Source organism: Xenopus laevis, chromosome 4S (assembly GCF_017654675.1).
Source record: "Xenopus laevis strain J_2021 chromosome 4S, Xenopus_laevis_v10.1, whole genome shotgun sequence".
NCBI lineage: Eukaryota > Metazoa > Chordata > Amphibia > Anura > Pipidae > Xenopus > Xenopus laevis.
Genome location: NC_054378.1, coordinates 105509671 through 105515859, shown reverse-complemented (window position 1 = coordinate 105515859; position 6189 = coordinate 105509671). Strand labels below are relative to the sequence as shown.

Here is a 6189-nt window from a genome sequence, read left to right as displayed (position 1 = left end):
CTTACCTCCTCTTCTATGGATCATGTTCTTGTCACATGGGTGCCCAGTGTTTCCTCCTTTTCCTAATACACTTTGAGAGGTGTCGTGAGCTTGGTAAGTAGGATCAGAACATGCCAAAAAGAAAGATGGCCAACGGCCAATCTTGATTTGAGAAGTTGAATGAGGTTTTAGGTTCCGGTTGTTATTTGTGCTATAATTCCTTTAACAAATCATCACTGGTGACATTTCTTGTGATCTTGGCTATTCTTTATTCCTTACATTTTTTGAATTATTTGCCTTGTAGGTATTGTTATTGCTATTGCTTTTTATTATTCATCCTATAGGCCTCTCCTATTCATATTCCAGTCTCTTATTTGAATCAGTGCATGGTTGCTAGGGTAATTTGGACCCTAGCCATCAGATGGCTGGAATTGGAAACTGGAGAACTGCTGAATAAAAAGCTAAATAACTCAAAAACCACCAATAATAAAAAATGAAAACAAATTACAATTTTTTTCAGAATATCACTCTCTACATCATACTAAAAGCTAATTTCAAGATGAACAACCCCTTTAAGGAAATTGTATTTAGCTATAACATAAATGTATATACAGTATATGCATTAGAAGAACATTTTTTTACATTCTACAAAACTTTGAATAGATATTACTGTAACTTAAAAATTGTCTCAAGGAGAAGGCAATAACATTTGCAACAGTTATGGAATGTGCAAACAATTATCTCCTTTGAGGGGATAATCATTAGCTATGGTTTCTCAAATAAATAAATAACCTCCTTAAAGCTGGCCATAGATGTTGTGATCAACTAAAAAGACCAATTTGCCAGGAAAACAAAGGGGAGCTGCCTGCTTGGCCCTGCAAACATAGATACATTGCACTGGGACCGACAAAGATTTTTTAACCTGGCCGATCAATTTCCTGACAGATGTCGGCCGAAAACCGCACTATAATTTTGAACGATTGGTCGGACTTCGCTAAAATTGGTCGTTCGGGAAGAAAAATCTTTGCATCTATGGGGAGCTTAAGACAAATTGCCATTATTCGTTCCAGTGCTTTGATTTACAGGAGCCAGTGCTGCGACCAAAAGTGGATGCCTCTTTAACTAAACTGATATGAAGCATTTCAGGCAAACAGAAACATCTCTGTGTCGTCAATAAAATAAATTTATGGAATTAAAACAGGTTGACTTGTGCAAAAGGGAAATATCGTTATTGCTTTAAATTATTCATTTCTTTCTCAGCTTTTCAGCTCATTGCAAAAGTTTCTAAATACAGTTCATCACTTATCGAGTCCATAAATTATTAAGCCCGCATAACGCTCAACAAAAATATACAAGGCATGACCTTGTTATAATAACACAACAAAATATTCCTTCTTACAGCATGCCTTATTACCGCATCCCTTAATCATGCATTTTCCAGTACTGAAGCATCCTCTGGAACCTCCGAGTGATGTGTCACTCATTACTCTTTCTTCCACTAATGCTTTGAAAATGTTTTTTTACCTTCCATGCTAGTTTGTTCTTCCCCAATGCTTAAAACTGAATTAAATTTGCATAACACTATTTAATTTACTAATTCTGATTTTTCTCCTATCCTGACTTGGTTGTTAATTAGAACATTGCTCTCTCTCTCTCTCTCTCTCTCTCTCTCTCTCTCGCGCGCTCTCTCTCTCTCTCAAACTTAGCTATTTCTTTCTTAGAATTAACAGCTTTAATGTAAAAGTAAATAGTGATAATTAAAACTTGTATTACCTGCTTTACTTCAAGCACTTTAAGACTACAAAAATGTATGCTGTAAATGTATATTTAAAAAATGTATTTGCAGCTCCGGGGGTCCATGTGAGAAGCTTTTCAAGTGAGAGTTATTTTATGCAAAGCAGACCCAATGGGAGAGCTTAAACCTATAGGGCAGTGATCCCCAACCAGTGGCTCACATTGCTCACCAAGCCCTTGGATGTGGCACCCAGTGGCCTTAAAGCAGGTACTTATTTTTGAATTCTTGGCTTGGAGGCAGTTATGGCTGCATTAACCAGATTTACTCCAAACAGAGCCTCCTGTAGGCTGCCAGTGCACATAGGGACTACCAAATAGCCAATCACAGCCCTTATTTGGTACCCCCAGAAACAACTGAATTTGGCTCACGGGTAAAAAAGTTTGGGAACCCCTGCTATAGGGTATTCCATGAATGTTTTAATAGTGAAACTGGGTTCCATCCTCTTAAAAAACTCAGGCGGTGATAGAGAAAACAATTCATTTAGGGCTGCATTGAAAAGTTTGGAATCTCTCAGAAATCTGTTTGTTTTTACAGTGGCATGGCATTTCCTGTGGTCAACACATGATTGGTGTAAATTTCATCATGCAGCGGAACATCAATCCGAAAGCATACTTCTAAGCTATGTAAAACCAGCTTGGAAAAGAAGCACAAAGCCAGTGTGCTGTATTTGATGAACTGGCCAGCACCTCAAACCAACTGAACTCTTGTGGGAACTGTAAGGTCAAAGAAAATCCTTTACAAGCCAGTTACACATCTCGGAAGAAGGCATGAGTTGAATTTTCCCCTGAATATCTTCCAAAACTGACAGCTTGAACGCCAAAGGCCGGCAAAGCTTGAATTGCTGCAAATGGAGGATTCTTTGATGAATGTAAAGTTGCTGATGAATGAATAGAACATTTATTAAAAAAAAAAAAAAAAAGGGGAAAAATGAATGTTATGACATTGGCAATGTTTTGATCAATTTCTGATCAATTTAATTCTACTTTGGAGAATAGAATTATTAATTTCTATCAAAAACATGAGCATTTCTGGGTGATCCAAAACTTGTTCATTAGTAGATATATACAAGCTGGTTACAGTCCTGCATTGGGTCGTGTAAGTGCTGGTCAACAATCTATACAAAGTCTAGTGGAATAAAGAGTTTAATAACTTTCACTTTGCATTTATTTATATTCCAACTGCCTATATGTAAATGTGCCTGTGTGTGAATGCCTTGGAAATATTATACTTATTTCTAAGAGCATGCTGTAAGAATTATACTTTCTATCATACAATTTACCATGTATTAGTTTCTGAGGAACTCAAGCATGACCGGGCAGCTGTAAAAATAAGTGCAGGCAGTTTACTAAATCTTGTGTTCTGTAAACTATAGCTCTGAGTACCACAACACTATCTTATTTTGTACGAGAAGAATTCTATTCCTAATGTGTTTATTCCTAGTAATTCTGTTGTGTCAATTGTTATCAAATGGGGGAAAGTGAGAAGGTTTTTGCTGGTGTGTGGGCTTGTGTTCCTCTAGGCAGGTTTGGCATGGTAGCTGCATTCTTCCTTGGAAGCCGTGACTAAATGAGAAATGTTTTAATGCATAATTTTATGGTGCCATGTAAAGAACAAGCAACTGAATGAGCAGTGAAACAATGATGTGGGATAACAGATGATACTTTGGACTTATAGGGCATTCAGTGTCGGACTGGCCCATGGGATACTAGGAAAACTCCCAGTGGGCCCGGTTGTTAGTGGACCTCTTGCTTCTAAGCATTTGGCCTATTTCATGGTCATTCCCTAGTTCTTTATGGGGAAAATGCTTAATAATTGGAGAATATTGTATGTAAATATAAAAGACTAGGAGAAAAAGAGGTTGAGTAAGTAGAGGAGGAATAATAGTTTGGAAAGGTCCACTGTCTGGTGGGCTCACAGTCTTAGGTTTTCTGGTGGGCCCAATTTCTAAAGCTGGCCATAGATGCAAAGATCTGATCGTACGAATCGAGGATTCGTACGATTTTCGGAACCGTGTGTGGAGAGTCCCGACATTTTTCGTCCGTCGGAGATTGGTCGTTTGGTCTATCGGACAGGTTAGAAAATTTCTGTCGGCTGCCGATAATATCTCTGCATGTATTGCCAATCGAACGATTTCCAGTCGGAATGGTAAGACTTTGATCTGAATGGTTAGTGGCAGGTCGGGAGTTGGGAAAGTCTGATCATTGATTCGTACGATCGTATCGTCTGTGGCCAGCTTAAGGCTTTCTGGTGTGCCCCTGGCATCCCAGTCTGACACTGAGGGTATTGGTGGGTATATCAGGATGTTTTATTTACTGGATCCCTAAAAAAGTATTTTCTGTACACATGTATACATTCTAAGTGGCTGTATTTACATTGTGGATTGTGCAATTTATACAAGGGGAAATTAAAGTGGAAGGATCAGAGGTGACACCCTGTATGAAGCCCTTTGCGAAGAGCTTCCCTCTTATGTCTCCTGGGACAGAGTTCAGTAATGGAGCTGAGAGATCTTCATTGCTGTAGGGTTATAACAGCAGTTAGAGGATATAGAGCGCAGAGTGAAGAATTATGCCTTTTTCTCTTCAGCATTCACATGGCTCCCTGGATGGCTCATTAAATCCCTTTAAAACAACTATTTGATTATTTTTCCTTTTTTTTTTTCAATGTAGTTTCCCAATAGAGCCCTTGAGGGTAAGGAGCTGAGAGCCTACCTGGGAAATGTGATTGTAGGAAGGAGGGATCAGTGAGAAACAGTCGCAGTGTATCTAGGAGGGAGATTGAGGAGAGGGGGAAGCAGACAGATTCATTAATGACAGTTGGAGAGCAAGAGGCGAAGAAAGCAACTGAATGATTTTGCTGGAAAAGGCAACTGTGACAAGAATAGAGGAAACAATGGCAAGTATAGGAAACTACGTGATGGGTAAAAAAAAACAAGGGGAAAGGTATTATATTACTTTAGCCCATCAAGGAATTCGGCATGATTTACTGTATATAAGAATAAAAACATAATGTTGTTATTTGATACAGGTATGGGATCCATTATTGAGAAACCCATTATATAGAAAGCTCCAAATTACAGAAAGGCCATCTCCCATAGACTCCATTATAATCAAACCATCCAAATTATTAAAAATGATTTCCTTTTTCTCTGTAATAATAAAACAGTACCAAATTAAGATATAATTACTCCTTATTGGAAGCAAACCCAGCCTATTTGGGTTTGTTTAATGTTTATATGATTTTAAAGTAGACCTAAGGTATGAAGAGCCAAATTACAGAAAGATCCATTATCCGGAAAACCCCAGGTCCTGGGCATTCTGGATAACAGGTCCCATACCTGGACTAAGAAGTTAAAGTAAATGAACAGTGGCTCTTCTCTTCTGATATGAACTTCATTTAAATGTTATTGCAGCTTGAATATAACTAGTTACTAGTTAAGTCAATACCAAAGGTTACCTTTATAGTGGGGGTTAGCTCTTAGAGTGCTATACTAGTTTCGACAGGTATATTCTATATAAGCCTAAAGAAAGTAGCAGGGTCTCCAGAAACTTGCAAATATCTATACAGGTATTTGGGTATTTTATCCGTTATCCAAAAAAAAAACAGTTATCCAGAAAGCTCTGAATTATGGAAAGGCTGTCCCCCATAGACTCCATTTTATATAAATAAACCAGATCTTTAAAAATCTTACTTGATCCCAATTAAAGGAGAAGGAAAGTTGTTTACCACTTGGGGGTGCCAAATGTTAGACACCCCCAAGTGATTGTATTTACTTACCTGAAACCCCGGGATGGTGCTCCTATCAGCAGAAAACTGCACCGGCCTGGGGCTATTCTAGCAAGCACCACTGAGCAATACACTTCCGGCTTCTTCTTTCCTTCTCCTTTAATATAGAATCAATCCTTATTAGAAGCAAAACCAACCTATTGGGTTTATTTAATTTTAACATGATTTTCTAGTAGACTTCAAATGTCAAGATCCAAATTACGGAAAGATCCATTAGCTGGAAAACCCCAGGTCCCAAGCATTCTGGATAACAGGTCCTATACAAAAATGCTTATCTTAATTGCATTCAAGTTGTTTTGGAGTTTTCTGTTTTTGTATGGAATGTACATGCAGATGTAGATATGCAGTAAATATTGTAATGTATAATGTAAAATTCTACGCTGTATATGTTGTGATTGATTGATAGATTGATCTATCAATATCCACTCAAGGGATATTTGTAACCACATGCACTTTCCCAGCCCACTGAGACAACTTTGCTTAAGGCTTCTCACAGTGAAACAAGTGAACGAAGAACCCTGCAGAGTTGGAAGACCTATATTTTTGCATATTTAAAGTCAGGTTTACAAAGAACTGTGAATACTGAGGCCACGCCTGTGATTCACAAAATGGTTTAGCATTTACACACCTGA

At 38.1% G+C, this 6189-nt stretch overlaps 1 long non-coding RNA gene across 1 annotated transcript; it reads left to right on the top strand.

The window, feature by feature from the left end:
• The first annotated feature begins 1829 nt into the window (after positions 1 to 1829).
• On the top strand, positions 1830 to 2929 carry LOC108715822. The gene is made up of 2 exons (XR_001935592.2): positions 1830 to 1981; positions 2309 to 2929. It is a non-coding gene; the product is annotated as an uncharacterized LOC108715822 (long non-coding RNA).
• The last annotated feature ends 3260 nt before the right edge of the window (positions 2930 to 6189 follow it).